The 19,218-nt window shown below is 31.4% G+C and overlaps 1 pseudogene; it reads left to right on the plus strand.

Moving 5' to 3' along the window:
• Positions 1 to 354: 354 nt before the first annotated feature.
• On the plus strand, positions 355 to 16,178 carry LOC140857238 (uncharacterized; annotated as a pseudogene).
• Positions 16,179 to 19,218: the final 3,040 nt, after the last annotated feature.

The raw sequence follows: 19,218 nt of genomic DNA on the forward strand, positions 1-19,218 counted from the left end.
ACACACATTGTAATAACCTTACAATGTTTTATAAATCAACCTCAAACCTGGTCATTTAAAACTTTTAATAGTAATCTAGATTGAAGTATATGGCTTTATAATGATAAACCTATGCTTAACACTGGACTAAGAGACATCCTGTGGCTACATCCAAGACATAAAATTTACACACAAAATTTTACTCACACATAAATCTAAGATTATTTTTTATAGTGATTAGCTGATAATATTTTTTATCTTAAGTCATCTATTATCTAACCTCTAAACTTTTTTCTTCAGTTTCCACTTATGTTCCTATCATTTATTCGCTAAACTCTTTTTTGTTTTGAATTTTTTTTTGCTAGGTGAAGAACAATGGCATCCAGAATTGATTTTGTTGATCAAATCAATGTTGATCACAAAACTGATTGGAGGATAAAGGTTCGGATCATTCGATTGTGGGAAGTACCGGGATATGTTAATCCTATTGGAATCAATAAAATTGAGATGGTGGTTATGGATGAAAGGGTATTTTGTTGATTGGTCCTTCTTTCATTATCAGCCTTTTTTTTTCTTGAGATTGTCACATAATTTGGTATTTTACATTATGTCATTAGGGAGGAAAGATACATGCCACAATCAAGCGGCAGCTGTTGAGCATGTTCAAATCAATCCTGAAAGAAGATGTTGACTATGTGATGTCTAACTTTATTGTTGGATACAATAACGGCAAGTATAGAACAACAAAGCATAAGTACATGTTGAACTTTATGACAAAAACCTCTGTGGTTGTATGTGCTCATGCCAACATTCCAAGAGATGGGTTTGTATTTGTGCCTTTTGCTGAAATTATTTTAGCAAAAGATGAGACATATTTTGTTGGTAAGTTTTCATGATTATTGTAGTAAAGTCTTAGAATACATATTTATGATCTTAACAATTACTATCTCATACTTCTGCAGATGTTATTGGTGAGGTTGTTGGAAAAGGCATTATAATTGAGAGTGAAACTGAAGGGAAAAAAACCCAAAGAATGGATATTTTGCTTGAGGACTTAGAGTATGTTGCAATAATATGGCTGACATTAATGTTTTTATCCTAAAATTGATTTTTATTGATTGTCTGATTTTTTGAAAAAATAACATTCAAAACAAATATTATTTCAGGAAGAACAAATTATCCTGTACTTTATGGGGTGAATTTGCGGATAAAATGCATTCCTATATGATGGAGGAAATACCAGGGCCCATAATTATTATTTTACAGTTATGTCGTGTTAAAATATTTAAAGGTATAATATTCTTTCCTATAATAAACTAAATAATCATAATTTACTAATACAAGTCAAATAAATATTTCTTGACTCAAAACATAATTTTTTTTTTCTTAATTATGGTTTGTTAATTGCAGATGAGGTGAAGATATCGAATGCTTATTTTGGGATAAAATTGATGATCAATCCAGATGTTGCGGTTGCTATTGAGTTTAGAAACAAGTAATTACTATATCTTATTTCCAAATAATTACATCAAGGAAAAAATATGAGTTTAGAAACATGTTAAGATATGCATTATATTTTTTCACATGTAGACTTTTCAATGGAGAAGAGTCTTATTCTCAGAGGATCGGCCAAATATCGAGCCTACCAACTTATTCAATCATGGATAATTTTCTATATCAGACTGAAAGGAAGACCAGTGATGAAATTATTGAGTCTGTTGAGGTATGTTTTTACTGATAAATTATTGAGACAATCAAGTTATGGTATTATGACATTTATTGTATAAATGAGAGAGATACTCAAATTCTATAGTTTTCTGAGCTAGATGACTACAACCATCTTCATCTTTTGAATTTGCTACAACCATCTTCGTTTTTTGAATTTCAAAAAATCTGCATATCAAGAATTTACAAAATGGAATCTACACTAAAAATCATTTCTTCACTTCATTTTTTTTCATAATTAATCTAACCATCTTCTACCTAAGCTATCAACTTTAAATTAATTATGCCAGTCAGATCACTTTTGCCATAGTCATGCTAACTGGGTAGCTTAGAATCATGTCATATCATATTCATTGAGAGGTTGAGCCCATTACATGAAACAAAACAACAACTCAAATTATTAATAAGAATTATCATCTCTAAAATCTCTCTCCTTCTCCATTTGTGTATTACATGTGCGATATATATCAAGAAGTTACAATCGAACAAAAAGTTTACAAGTTAGGGTTAGCATCTTTGACTCAAATTTCTTTTAATATATGTTGAATGACAAGAAAGCAAACGTTTAAATTCAACTATACTTTATCTCAATATCTCCACTCTCTTTCGAAATCGCATCAAATGCATCCTCTAGAAGGAGGCCTAGAAGTGGCAAAGGCAATAATGAGCTAAAAGTGCTTAAAATAATCAAAGAGTGTAAATTGTCCAGACTATCCTTTGTAACTCAAAAAAGTTATGTCGGTCCAGCACCAATTAGCTCTCCAAGGATGCTTCCTCTATATATGTTGGAAAAATTGTGCTTTAAAGAAATATACTGATGAAGAAGAAACATCTAATCATAGATTGAGCTACTGTTTTAATAACTCTTTATTTTCATGTAATGGATAACTGTTGCTGTCGATTTTTCTTTTTTTGCATACTTAACGACAAATAAATATGCTTTGGGAGTTTTTTTCTTTTACAGCCTTGCACATGTGTCACCTTGGCAACGATAATGGCAATAGATACAAAGTTTGGCTGGTATTACAATTCCTGTTGAAGATGCCCCAAAAAATTGGAACAAGCTGGTGGAAGGTTTTTTTGCGAGAAGTGTGATAAGTTTTATCCCTCTGGTGTTGCAAAGTAAGATGCTTCTTCATGTGTTAGTCTATTATACATATATAACTTTTATTCATATTTATGTTTTATGTAAAATCTTATATTGTAGGTTCAAGGTTCAAGTGAAAGTGGGTGATGAGACTGGCACCACTTCATTTCTAATATTTGATCGTGAAGCTGTGCAATTTCTAGGAAAGACTGCTTCTGAAATTAGAGATAGGATAGTAGAGGTAATATTTACTATCTATTTTTGCACCAGCTTAATATACATCTATTCAATGAATCTTGAAATTACCAAAAATTTGTAATGATTTTTTCTTACCTATATGCTATTTAGGATGGACTTGATGACACTTATTCTTCAGAGCTAAATAAAATGCTGGAAAAGAAATTATTGTTCAAGATTCAGATTAAGCAATCTAACATTGAGATGAAGGATCGTTGGCAAATTTATCCAATTGTCAAGATAATAGATAATCTGGAATTGATTGACAGATTCTTTGCAACTTCTCAGCCTGAACAGGTTTTGACTTTGACACATCATAAATAAGTTCTCCTAATATGGATTAGACCATAAATTTCACTAATTAACATGACAATTGTAGGACTATGGTGAACAACTGATAGAAAACTTAGATGTTACATCTAACAATGTTGCTAATAATCTGAAGGTGATGAATCTTTTAACCTTACAGCTTATTGTCATAAAACTTGCTTTATCATTTTTTTTTAATTTAATTATTTTTTATGAATCAAACGAGTGAAGTGAATCCTATCGTCATTAAAAGCAGGAGTCAGTTTCATCCGAAACAGAAGTAACATCTCCAAATAAGATATCGATGAAGCATCCGTCTACTGAAAGAGTAAATGAAAGCATCGGTGATGAAGATCTATCTGCACAACTCTCAAGCAACAAAAAAATGAAGAAAATCAAGCAAGAGAAGGAATAATGCTGGAAATATTTTGTTTTGTCTAGCTCTATTATCAAAAAATGTGCAGAATCATAGGTGTTTCTGTTGGGATTTTCTTGAATATTTGATGTTTTTGAATATTTTAAGACAACTAATGATTGTTAAGCATGTTTATGGTTAAAAGAATGGGTATTTTATTCTGAGTAAGCTCATACGAGCATCTATTGCATATTTGTGGTATGCTTCATATTATGAAATAATTGATACAGGTCACAAGTCCAAAAGCTCTAATTGTTGTGATCAACTGAATTATGCACTTGCTATCAGGCACATTAACCAGTAATAGTAGTAAGTTTCAATTATCTCCAAAAGCAAATTAATGGTACCATAAAGTATATTAAACATAAAGCAGAAAAAGAAAAATAATATTCTCCTGATTCAAAATTTGAATCACTATATGCTGATTCATCTGACAGTCATGTTAGGACTTCATGATCAACTGAATTATGCACTTGCTATCAGGCACATTAACCAGTAATAGTAGTAAGTTTCAATTATCTTCAAAAGCAAATTAATGGTACCATAAAGTATATTAAACATAAAGCAGAAAAAGAAAAATAATGTTCTCCTGATTCAAAATTTGAATCACTATATGTTGATTCATCTGACAGTCATGTTAGGACTTCAAACATCATCAGAAAAAAAGATAAAGCTCAAAGAATGGTTAGAGTTTTTTTTTATACTTTATTTTATCTTATTTAATCTTAATTCATTTACTTCACACTTTATGTGAATAACTAACACAAATGTTAAACATATAAAACCTTGGCAACTACCTATCATCCTCAATTTTGACAAGGCAAGAAGCCTAGTGATTTGCTACGGTCTTGGTTAAGCCCACTAACATTTGACAGTTGGCAACATAGATAATGACATATATTATTTGGTCAAGTTAATAGCTTTAGACCATGTTTCCCTGTAACAAGAATGCTATTCTTAAAAAAAACTTCTAACATATGCTGAACTAATCAAGTTCGCAACACCAATGTTCTTAAGGATGTGTGGCTCCTTTGCTACCAGCTCATGCTCTGGACTCAGCCTGTGGACGATGTCTGTTCTTCCAAGGCCAGAGACCATCCTTAGTTCTATGGCCAAGAGACCAACACAAATTAGGAGAGCAAAAAACCTATGAGTGAGAAAAGCAATCCTTCCAACTGCCACTCATGTTCCTGTCATTTGTTTGCTAAACTCTTTTTTTTTTCGAAATTTTTTTTTGCTTGGTGAACAACAATGGATTTAATAAGGTGCTTATAATCTTCATACAATGGATTTAATTAGGTGCTTATAATCTTCATACAATGATACAACCATCTTTGTCACATAGATTTAATAAAGTGTTTAAAATCCAAACAGGGTCCGTAAAGATTTTCAATGAATTTAATAAGGTGCTTATAATCTTCATACAATGATACAACCATCTTTGCCACATAGATTTAATAAAATGTTTAAAATCCAAACAGGGTCTGTAAAGATTTCTAATTTTTCTCTTGCAAAAGAAGGAATTGATAATGATTCCTTCTAGACACCATCATTTACTAAATTGGAAATTCCTTTCAGCAATACCAACCAACATCCCAAAAGTAGATAGAATAAGGTAAGGGAAAGCTAAAACATACATTGGAGCTAAAATTCTAATGTATGCTAACCCTAATCAACATTGATTGTCTCTACCTTATTTTAATTGAATTAATGGTATAATATAATTCTAATGCCAGAAACTATTGTGAAAGTAAATGAATTAAGATTCCAATGAGACGGTCATAAGGTCACACATTAACCTGCTTCTATTGTTTCTATTTTAGCAGTCTAATAACTATCATTTTTATAAACATTAAAAGCAAGACTATTCACCTTCACCTTTAGCAATTGGTTAACATTTAAAACATAACACTAAATGTATTGTGTCTTTTCTTCTCTGATGCTTCATTTCTATTGCTCATCCTTATGATAGAGTACCTTTATAGAACTCTTCAGGTAAATTTGTTTCTTTTGTTGCATGTGTATGTTCCCCTTCTTTCTCTATTTTTTTGTATTTTTCTAGGCTGTTTTAAACACTTCTCACAGTAATTACTGAAAGTAATTGGAAGTCATTCCTTGGGAAGCTATGGCCTTTCCTTTTTGCTCTTCTGTCATCTCCCTCTACTTGGAACTCCGTTGTGAAAGCACACCAACCCATGCAACTAATAATAGCAGCACTTGGTTTTTCATGCAAGAATAAGCTTCTTTGTGCACACCAACCCATGCAACTCTTCATCTCCTTCACATCAATTCAGACTCCTCAATTGATACGTAACCATACTCTTAATTACCATAATATATGCTCATCTATATCTCTCCTGTCCTTTTATTATCACAAAATTTAATGTTCACTATTCTTGGAATTATAACTTTTTTTGGTTAATACTTACCATCAGCTACTTATTTTAATTGAATTAATGGTACAATATAATTTCAATGTCAGGAACTATTGTGATAGTAAATGGATAGTTTTAAGATTCCAATGAGATGGTTATAAGGTCACACGTTAATATGCTTCTATTGTTTCTATTTTAGTAGCCTAATAACTATCATATTTATAAACATTAAAAGTAAGACTCTTTATCTTCACCTTCACCTTTAGCAATTAGTTAACATTTAAAACATAACACTCAACGTATTATGTCTTTTCTTCTCTGATGCTTCATTTCTATTGCTCATGCTTATGACAGAGTACCTTCATAAAACTCTTCAGGTAAGTTTGTTTCTTTTGTTGTATGGGTACATTCTCCTTTTTTCTCTATTCTTTTGTATTTTCTAATAATAAAAGAATATCTATGTTACAAACAAATGTATGGAAAATTCTTATCTATGGTCAAAGTATTCCAATATAGAGTGAATAACTCCAACAGAAATTCAGATCTATGTTCAAATTCGGTCATTTTTAGATCTAAAACTTAATTGTAGATGCATGACCTAAAAAGCAATCACCCCACACCTTCATGTATAGGCTTTTATAAAATAGTTTAATTGATTTCATATTTTTTATGACAAATATTTTCTGCTGGATGAGATCCTTGAGAATCTGAGACTTTATTTATCTGATTGTATTAATGAATGAAAACTTTATGAGTCTAGCAGATATCATAGAAAATCCATTAATGGAGCATATTAGTCCGAAAGAAAGAAGGTTGAGGAGGGCAATGATTAGGAGCGAGAAACGTATGTGAGCAGCATCAGGGTTTCATGGTAGTCACATTTTTATATTTTCATGCTTTATGACAATAAAGTATCTGAATATCTACCGAAATGTAATTCTATATGTATTCAGATATTAAAAATCCTTCAAGTCAAGGAATAGAAAATTTATCTATTTTCAATTGCAGTCCAGGTCTGACATCAGTTATTAGATCAAGGATTCCTTTGAATGATGTTATAAATGGTAAACATAAAAACTTTCTCATGTTATTATTCTTCAAAAATATTATTGTTAATCTTATTAACATCTGTGAATATTTTAACGCATGCAGTTCATTCTTCTTTCACAAATGAAGTCAATTGTACCATTAAATCCAAAGGAGTCAAAAATAAATCTTTAGAGAATGCAATCGTGAAAATACATAACCACCATCTACCATCTACAACATGTGCATCGAGTGCGCTTTTGAACAGGATGGCTGCTTCAACATTGTCTTCTCAATCATTGATGGATGCTAATGTTCAGAATTCAAATCAAATGAATGGTCAGCAAGTTTTTGGAACTCTATTTTCCTCAAAAGATAATTTATTCAAACAAAGTAGTCCTCCGATGAATTTTGGAAAGCACATTATTAAAAAAAGAAGGATGCCACATACTATCAAATCTAATGGGGATAATTTAAGAGATATTTTTGAAATGGGAAAAAAATAATAATGTTCATAATCTGAATCTGGATATCAATGATATTGATTTATCTTTACCTGGTATTAAGAATCTATTATCTAAATCTTTTTTTATCATTCTTATTTTGCTGTTATAAAGTACAAAATTTAAATTTAGCATATTACTTTAATAATAATTTTTTGGTTGCATTGCTGTGTAGGGACTCACGTTACATATGAAATCAATAGCATTAACACAGTTAGCATTACTCAAGGTAAAAGATTATTTCATGACTATTGACTATAAAAATCAAACAATGGCAAGAGAAGATTTATTTAGATACATACTATAGAAGAAAGATAAATACTATAAGATCTGGCCAAGATTTATGGTATATAGATTGGCAGATTTGAGATATAATAACAAAATAGTTGCCACCACAGTGGACAGATTAAGAGAAGATTTATTTATAAACATCACACAAAAGGAGAGTTAAAAAAAAAAAACACACACACACACACACACATACACACACTAGCCCAGCGAGGATATATTTGAAAGATCAACCAAATTTGCCATGAAAATGGACAAATCCATGGAAGATTTATTTAGAAATACCAGAAACATGGATTGAAGATGAAAAATAAAATTAACTAGCCTTAGAAAACTGCAACATTAGGATTGCCAACCATGTTAAAGCTATTTTGAGCATTGCAGTATTTGTTTAAGTATTCTTCTATTACACATTTTTTCATTCTCTTTATCTACCTTATTTGAAAGTTAAAAATATGTAAGAAATACTTCAAATTAACTTATAGAGAAAAAATAAATAAAAATATGATTAAAAAATAGGGTTACCGTTGCAAAATTCCTTACAAAGATGAATGGAGCAACCCAGCTTGCAGTACTGAATGGCTATCAGAAAAAGCTAGTGGGAATTATAATTTTTAATACATATGGTGTAGCACTCCATATTAGTCTTTTCTCTAACTTCTCTATAGTCACTTGATATTGATTGCTTATGCGAGACTTTACAGAGCGATATTTATAGGGTGGTGGAGAAATGATAGAAAAATAAAAAAAATTTCTTACAAAATGCATGGCTAATAAAATAATCAAAATTTATCTTTTATTCATGGATTGATGTATCTTATTGTATCTCAAATCTGCCAATCTATATTTCATAACTGATTTTCATCACTTCTTTTACTTTTATTTTCAGTGTTTGCCATAATCCTTTTCTTTCATGTATTAAAAACTATTTATCTTGATAGATGAAATAAAATGGGTTCGTTAGGGGAATGAGCCTTGCAAATTGAATTTATACCTTCATATTTTTTTATTGTTATCATTATTTTTGGGATAGCCTAATAATTAATACATTATATTCCATATAGTGAGGACAATGATCAGGAGTGAGAAACGTATGCGAACAACTTCTACATTTCAAGGTAAACATGTTTCTATATGTTCATGCTTTATGACAATAAAGTATCTGAAAATTTATGTTAATATAATTCTATATGTGATCAGAGAATGAAAACTATACAAGTCAAGGAACAAAAAATTTATCTATTTACAATTGCAATCCAAAACTGACATCAGTGAAGAGATGGAAGATTCCTTTGAGCGATGTTTCAAATGGTAAACACAAAAACTTTCTTATTTGAGTATTTCTCAATAACATTATTGTTAACGTCAGTTAAATCTGTAAGTTTCTTATGAGATTATTCTTTGATTGAGTGATATTCCATACGTAAGCTACGCCCAAGTGGCTCATTATCACAAGTTTATCAATCACTTTGAATAACATTGTCTTCTCATTAGTCAAAGGTTAATGTGATAATTTTTCTGTGTGTAGGTGAAAGTAGTAATATTGAAGATAGGAATAACACCAATGGTGTAGTACAAGATGCAGTGGGTAATAACTTTAACACCCTTACTTATTTATTTATAACTTTATTCACCATTGACCAACCATTTCTTTAATAATTTCTTTTACTTCTTTAGTCATAGTTCATCACTTTCCATAATAAATTCATCATTGTTTTAATATATAGAAAGTAATCATACTGGTGATAATGTAGGACATAATGATAATAAACAATTTGAAGAAACAGCCAGTGGTGAAATCGACTATACTGCTATTCAAAATGAAGGTATGTCATTGTTGTCACATTAACTGACTTTATTTACAAATAAATCATGATATATCATCTGAGATTAAAATTATTCATTTAATAAACAAACAGAATATTGGGACATTGGAGATCCGAAATGGGAATGTGAATTTTACGGTGCATTGATGTGGTATGAAGAAAGAATAATGAAGCATTATAATGCAAAAAAACCAAAGTTTTCACTATGCTGTATGCAAAGAAAAGTTCAGCTTCCTTTGTTACGAGATCCACCTGAAACTTTGAGGGCTCTTATGCAAAATCAAGATGATAAGAGCAACCATTTTATAAAGAATATTCGATCATACAATATGATGTTCTCTTTCACATCAATGGGGGAAAAAATTGATAAAAGTATGAATGATGGAAATGGTCCCCCTGTCTTTAAATTAAGTGGCCAAAATTACCATATGATTGGAAGTTTACTGCCTACTCCAGGATCATCTCCTAAATTTGCTCAACTATACATATATGATACTGAAAATGAGGTGTCAAATAGAATGAAGACTGTGAGGTACGTACCTTTTTAAGAATGTAGGATTTGATACTCTTTTTATCATAATTATGTATTTGAATTTAATAATTATTCTATTTTTTGTATGAAGTAGTTCGGATGGTGATTCAAATTCATTGCATGCTGAAATTATTACTGATTTGAAAGATATGCTTGATGAGTACAATGTACTGGCCAAATCATTCAGGATGGTTAGTGATAGGTATCAAGAGAAAGACGAGTCCAATGTTAAACTACGGCTCATCGGAAAAAGGGGTCGTGATGGAAGGAGATATAATATTCCCACTATATCTGAAGTAGCTGCACTAATTGTTGGAGATTTTGAAAGCTCAGCTGGTGATAGAGACATTATAGTTGAGACACAATCTGGATTATTGAAGCGAATCACTGAATTGAATCCTGCTTATCTTGGCTTACAATACGCCTTGCTATTCCCTTATGGGGAAGATGGTTATAATAAAAGTATCCAATTTCGAGATTCAGATAGTGGTTCTTCCAGAAAGAGGATAAAATTATCAATGAGAGAGTTTTTTGCCTACAGAATTCAGGATAGGAAGAATGAAGCTCCTACTATATTGTGTTCTAGGAGGTTATTTCATCAGTTTTTGGTTGATGCCTATACAATAATTGAATCATTGAGGTTGAAATACATTCGGTCTCATCAATATAATTTGAGAGCAGATATGTACAAAGGACTTACAGAAGCTATTTTGAGAGGAGAAACAAATCCTTTTTCAAGAGGTAAACGTGTAATACTTCCTTCATCATTTACTGGTGGTGCTCGATACATAATCCAAAACTATCAAGATGCCATGGCTATATGCAAGTGGGCTGGCTATCCGGATCTATTTATTACATTTACATGTAATCCAAACTGGTTAGAGGTTCTCAGATTTGTTCAGCATAAAGGCCTTAAACCTGCTGATCATCCAGACATTCTTTGTAGGGTCTTCAAGATTAAACTTGATCAGTTCATCAAAGATTTGAAGCAAAAAAATATTTTCGGAAGAGCTAAAGCTGGTACATCTAACTTCTTTATACATATTTTCTCCAACATCCACTTTATACTACTATTTACATATTTTTTCTGAAGTATTTGAATTCTTTATATACATTCATGATTAGATTAATCCAAAATTAAAATAAAATCTGAATGCTTTCTACTTCCAAAATGAAAGAAATATAATGAATAAACCTTATTTACATGTTAGAGATCATATTCTTCTGTGAAGTATTTGTGTGTTTTGTGCCCCTAACCCAACGTCTCCAAATCAATGGGACTAAGTATCCCATTCTCAGAACCTCGATGGGACCAATATTTTTGTTTACCATTGTTTTATATTTTTTTCATGTATTTTTTGAACTGTAAAGCTATGGCAACTGTAAGTTTTTATTGCATTTCTATAACTTTTGCAGTTATTTATTAGTTAGTATTTTACAGAAATAGATTTCAAAAATTTAAATAAGTAAACACTTGGTTGAAAAGGTGGGAAGTAAATCTATGAACAATAATATTTTTTTTTTAGTTCATTCTTTAGCGACAAGGGTAAGGTTTGATTATAATGTTTGAAATTTAACAAAAGAAATACCTACTGTGTAAAGAAGAAAATATTATCTTCCCTCTATCTACTTTTATTTCTTTTTTTTAAAAAAAATTGATGAGCTACTGACTCATGAGTAGTGAATGAATAGAGAAAATGGGCACATAAAACTTCCCCATTCCAAGCCCCACATACAAACAACTTACGCTTGCCTAAATATAGAAAAAGACTAAAACCCAAAGTAATTATTTTCTAAACAACCCCTTATTCTTCTTTGACATTCTCTTCTCTCTATAAAATCATTTTCTGGATTGAGAAAAAAGAGCAATGGTTTGGGATTACTGATGAAAAGGGAAAATTCTAAAATAAATCATCTGTGTATCTTTTAGTTTGTAAATAATATTCAACCAGGATCAGATAGAAGATATATTTAAAACACCAAGTTGTCTGATACAGCTAAATTCACCAATAATAAGTTTGATGAAACAATAAAAGCTAAAACTAAAAGACCAAAGTAACATAGAAAAATAACTATTCTGCCTTCCCATGATATCTAAAGCTCTGGTAAGGTTAGTACCATTACTCAGCCATTATACTAAATATACTAATAATTTTAAACTCTTACATTTTGTTGCCTTCCCAATATTCAATAAACAAATTTGATTAACACATTGAACTCACCATAAGTTTTAAGTGTTTAATTAAACTATCATGTATAACCATCCAAAGATCAACCATATTTCATTTAAACAATTAGAACGACAGAAAACTCACTAGACATTGCACCAAATCTAATTACTAACAACAACAAAGAATAAAGTATAAAATCAAATAAAAACTAAAAAATAAAAATACGACCAAAGTACAAGTTTGATTCACATATAATGCAACATAACTGGAATTCCATTCTTACTAATTTGATTACTATGAATCTAAAGAAGCAATAGAATAATTTTTATGCCTACTCTGCAATATCTAATACTTTGATCTGTACTTGATGAGTTGTTCAGAAACTATTTCATCCACCAAAAGGTCAGAACCAGTGAGTTGGCTACCCTGATGTATTTATTATATTTACATGTATTTTTTCCAACATCCAGTTTATTAGACAAATTTTTGAATTTTTTCAATGGTCTTTTCATTGTAAATATGCATTCATGTTGTATTTGTCTAATTTTTTTTTTAAATTATTGATTAGTTGTAACTTATAGATCATATACATTTAAATCTTCATTAGTCTAACATTCATGCATATTGTATAATACATAATCCAACTTAGATAAATTCATTAAGATGCACATATATATCATTATATTTGATGAAGGTACTTTTTGTTAATTTGTAGTGATATACACCATTGAGTTTCAAAAGCGTGGTTTGCCACATGCTCATATATTAGTTTTTCTGCATGCTGAGGACAAATATCCTTCTGGTGAAGATATCAATAAAATCATATTAGCTGAGATACCTGACCAAGAGTTTTATCCAAAGCTATATGAACTTGTGAATAATTTTATGATCCATGGTCCTTATGGTGCTTCCAATCCATGTTCCCCATGTATGAAGGATGGAAGATGTTCGAAACATTTTCCTAAACAGTTCAAAGACTACACATCTATTGATGAAGAAGGATATCCTCTTTACAGAAGAAGGGATAATGGTAGAACTGTGGAAAAGAATGGTGTTATTCTTGACAATAGATATGTCGTTCCATGTAATCCATATCTTCTTCTGAAGTATCATGCACATATCAATGTGGAATGGTACAATCAGTCAAGATCAATAAAATATCTTTTTAAATATGTTAACAAAGGCCATGATCGTGTTACTGCAGCTTTTTATCGAAGTCCTGAAAATCAAGAAGAAGCAGATGAAATAAGTATGTACTATGATTGTAGGTACATATCTCCATGCGAAGCTGCTTAGAGGATTTTTGGCTTTGATATCAATTATAGAGATCCTCCTGTTGAATGGCTATCCTTTCATCTACCAGATGAGCAAATGGTTGTATTTGGTGATAAGGATCCAATTGATTCTGTTCTAAACAAACCTGGAATCAATCAGTCAATATTTTTGGCATGGATGGAGGCCAATAAAAAGTATCCGGAAGCAAGAGATTTGACTTATGCAAAATTTCTTACTAAATTTGTATGGAAACAATCTGAGCTTCAATGGACTCCAAGAAAATATGGGTTCTCTATTGGTAGAGTATTTTATGTCCCTCCTGGAAGTAGAGATATGTACTATGAGAGAATCTTACTTAATATAGTAAGAGGTGCCACATGTTTTGAAGATATAAGGACTATCAATGGTGTTAGATATCCTTCATTTAAAGAGGCTTGCTATGCATTGGCTTGCTTGATGATGACAAAGAATATATTGATGGCATAGCAGAGGCAAGTTTTTGGGGTACTGCAAATTACTTGAGAAGACTCTTTGCAATGTTATTATTGTCAAATTCTCTATCAAGCCTGAATTCATTTGGGAAAACAGTTGGCAATACTTAACGGAAGACATCCTTCAGAAGCAAAGGACTCTTCTACATCATGACAGTATGGCATTATCTATTTTTTCATTTATCATTTTGATTACTTAAAAAATTTACTTTGTATTATCTAAAACTTAATGCTGTTGCCATATTATCTAAAAGAAAATGTGTTCTTTTACTATTTCAGGTTTGCATTTGAGTGATGATGAATTAAAAAATTATGCACTTGCGGATATTGAAAAATTTCTTCAAAGTAGTGGTAAAAGTCTTTATGATTATCCTCCAATGCCTTTTCCAGATGAGATGATCCTTTCAGTTGCTCAGAATTGGCTTATTCATGATGAGCTTCGTTATGATAAACTATCTTTGGTTGAAGAGCACAAAAAGCTTATTTCCAGTCTTACAACTGAACAAAAAGAAATCTATGACACGATTATGAATGCTGTTGCTAGAAATGAATGTGGGATTTTTTTTATTTATGGTTATGGTGGCACTAGAAAAATATTTATTTGGAAAACTCTATCTGCTGCTTTACGGTCAAAAAGTGAGATCGTGCTCACAGTAGCATCAAGTGGAATAGCATCTCTACTTTTTCCTGGAGGGAGAACGGCACACTCCAGATTTGGGATCCCTTTGAATGCAAATGAAGACTCAACTTGCAATATTAGACAAGGAAGTCCATTGGCCGAATTGATAGCTAAGACTAAGCTTATTATCTGGGATGAAGCTCCTATGATTCACAAATATTGTTTTGAAGCTTTAGACAGAACTTTAAGAGATATTCTTAGATTCATTAATCCAAATAATTTGAAACAACCTTTTGGGGGTAAAATTATTGTGCTTGGAGGTGACTTCAGACAAATTCTCCCTGTCATTCCTAAAGGTAGCAGACAGGATATTGTACTCGCCACTATCAACTCATCGTATCTTTGATCTTTTTGTAAGGTGCTGACTTTAACTAAAAATATGAGGCTCCAAACAGATAGTTTTAATTCTGATTCAAATGAAATAAAAGAATTTTCAGACTGGATACTGAGTATTGGAGATGGGTTAGTTGGTGGGCCTAATGATGGTGAAGAAGTCATTGAAATTCGGATGATCTTTTGATAAAAGAGTCAAATAATCACTTGCAGCCATTGTAGAAAGCACATATCCAGCTTTTTTGGAGAAGATGAAGGATCCAAACTATTTGCAAGAAAGAGCAATACTTGCTCCCACTCATGATATTGTGGACTTGGTCAATGAATTTATGCTTACGTTGGTTCCTGGTGAGGAAAGAATATATTTAAATTCTGACACCATTTGCAAAATAGATGAAAATCATAATACACCTGATGATATTCACACACCTGAATTCTTGAATAGTATTAAATGTTCCGATCTTCCAACTCATTGTTTAAAGCTCAAATGTGGGGTTCCTGTAATGTTGTTAAAAATATAGACCAATTTTCTGGATTGTGTAATGGTACCAGATTGATGATCACTCAATTAGGCACTCATGTAGTTGAGGCCAAAGTTATTTCAGGCAGTAATATAGGACAAAAGGTCTTCATTGCTCGCATGATTTTAACTCCATCAGACTCAAGATTACCTTTTAAATTTCAACGTAGACAATATCCCTTGACAGTTTCATTTGCTATGACCATCAATAAAAGTCAAGGTCAATCTCTTTCTCATGTTGGATTATATCTTAGAAGACCTGTCTTAGCCATGGTCAGCTTTATGTTGTAATTTTTCCGGTTAGAAGTCGAAGTGGTTTGAAAATATTAATCTGTGACAATGAAGAAAAGATTTTATGTAATACAACTAATGTAGTGTACAAAGAAGTCTTCCAAAATTTGAGATAGGTAAGTATTTTCTGACATCTCTATTAATATGTTTTCAGTACTTAGTTGAGTATGTAATAATTTCTAATAAACACTTTCTTTATTATTTATTTGCAGGTGCATTCTTCTAATGTTTATAAATACAGGCATATGATGAAAACATTCATCATCATAGTAAAAAAATCTTTATGCTTCAGCTCAATTTTTTTTGTTTCAATTTTTAAAGCTAAATTCATACCATCTTGCTTGATTTAACTTGGTCTACTATTTTATTGTTTCATGTAGTATCTTCCAATCGAAAGTTTAGCAGCTTTCAATAAGATAACTACTGACTTATTATTTACCGTTGACAACCCTATAATATAGCATGAAAGAGTATGTTGAAACTTTATTATTGTTTTTATATAATTTAGAAAGAGAAATTTTTGATTTTTCTAATGCGTGTATGCTAACAACCATGCAGGATGATGATCAGGAGTTAGTTATTATCAAGTTGGAAAATTAAACGGCTTTACAGTTTTCACTATAATGGCTTTCTAAATGACTGTAATTGCTTTTCCAATAACATCTTTGTGCAAATAATTCAAAGATAATGGGATCAGTTTCTCATTGAACTACTTAAATATGAAAAGGAAGTAAAATTGAATGTAATGCAATTAAAAATAGTGCAATGTATTCAAATCGCTCAGTTTTTTTTTTTTCTGATTAGCATGAGCAAAAAAAAATTTTTACCTATTTTTGTGTAAGTTTGTACCGTGAAGCATAAAGCTACATATGGATCTTCTTTCCAAAGATCTATTTTGGTAGTCCATTAACTGGTAATGGCCTTCTTGAGCAATATCCTGTTATAGCCTTATCTATAAAAATAGGAGAGAAAATATGATTTTTCAAGTCTCTAATCTAGATTTTTTCTCTAGAATTTTTAGCAATTCTCACTCAACTTAGTGGTGGCGGCCACTAGAATAGAATGCAGATATAAATTCAGTCATGTACCGCATGTATTAGAGTTAAGAAATTTCATTCATAGATTGTTCCCAGAGTCTTTTGCTATAAACTGAAATTTCTTTCATGCATTATTGGTTAGAAAATAGATAACACGTAAAATGCCAAAATCCAATAGCATTTCTTTGTCTAACATACTTACATGCTGTGTATTCTTTTATCAGATAAGTTGATTTGATACCTATCTCAATTTTTTTCCTTTATTTGTCATTTAGTCTTAAGATTAAAAGATATAGGTGATGTCTTTGATAATATTTGCAAGGATATGCCATAAAAAAATTTATTTTCGAAAAATTTTTTGTATGATATTGACAAAAAAATATTCAACATCAACAAAAGTTGAACTGTTTATTTTATTCTAACAAATATCATCTATTCAAAGCTATTCACATTCTTTTAAAATCTATGTGTGTTCTTTATTCTATATATATCTACCTATTATTTTTTATTTCTATATTTTAAATTTAATATATATAAATAAAATTTATTAAAAAATAATAAATTATATATAAATAATTATAAAATTATTAAATTTATATAACATCTAAAGTAAAACAAAATTTCACCCGTGCTAAGCACGGGTGAATATCTAGTCAACGGTAAAGACTAAACAGAACGTTCCACCAAAAAAAAAAAAAAACAGAACGTGGCATCTTGTGAACAATCAAGACTGTGGGATCCAGAAAAAAAAATTGCAGGACCCGAAAGCATCACGCTACCTTGCAAACGAGAAATTACGGAATAGACTCATTCTACCGACAAAATATTTTAGGGATTTTGATCGATCCGTTTTCATCTCACAATCAATCATGAGCCATCATAAATAGTAATTAATGAATAATCAACTGCTGTGTAGATTTTTTATTATTTTTGCCTATGATAATTTCTCCGTCCAAATACATAACGGCAATGGTAGAGCCACATATTCTCTTCCAAGCACCGCACGCGGATATATGCACAATGTTTCAAGAAAATAACCATCCATTGTCATCTAGTCCGGTTTCTTTTTTTTTTTTTTTTTTTTTTTTTTTTGTGAAATCAGTCTAATCCGGTTAGGATGCCCAGCTTTCATCCACCTCCTCATGCTCAAGTCCTCTTGCTTAAATTCGAAATCCATGAAAGCCCGGAGTAAACTTTTACATCAAGAGAATAAAAAAAATATAATCTCAAATCTGCCACAGATTTCATAAATACTATATCGATTTTTAAAAGTATTATTGTTGGGATAATTTAGCTGACCTTTCGATTCCGATTCTAAATCGGCCCATAAACATAAAATATCGACTAACAATCAGTTGGCCGATTGACAATCAACTATCCTCGGCCATCAGCGACAACCACGATAATTCGGTTAATCTCATATCAATAACCATCGGCATATCAAAGTTATCGACCAACGATCATTCAAACCTCTACGACTATCGACATACAATCGACGTATTATTATTACCGACATATAGTCGGCTTATCCGAAACTGCCTGTGCAAAAAGCACATAATGGCCAGAACATGATCAGTAGCGGGTATAACCATCCATCTTACGATCACATAATACTGCAACATACGGGACCCATGTGTCTTACCGCGATAAACGGTTACCAACTACTCATCTATAAAAGGAGGTAAATGAACAGCATTTGGTAAGACAATTCTGGGCTGATACTCTGTCATTTTGAATACTTTATCCACTGTTCACCACTCTCCGTCGAACATAATTTCGGTCAGTGTGGACTTCATTTTGTAGATACTCTTCACTGGTAACAGGTACAACAGGAGATTGGCCGCAACAGATTGACACATCAGAAAAGAAAAGATACACCATGGCTAAAATTAGAGCCCAACATTCAACAGGATCTACGAGGCAGTCTTTCCATCGGAAAGATGTTCCTCCTCTATCTCCATTGGCAGAGCCCAGCTCTTCACGTCCTGTAGTCACTACGGACATACAAATTACTGTCCTAATGTAGCAAATGAAGGATTAACGGAGGCGGTCCACAGCCTCCAACAGCAACAAACACAGCAGCAGCAGCAACCACCGGTGGAGGAGTCGGTGGTTCATT

This window comes from Elaeis guineensis, chromosome 4 (assembly GCF_000442705.2).
Source record: "Elaeis guineensis isolate ETL-2024a chromosome 4, EG11, whole genome shotgun sequence".
NCBI lineage: Eukaryota > Viridiplantae > Streptophyta > Magnoliopsida > Arecales > Arecaceae > Elaeis > Elaeis guineensis.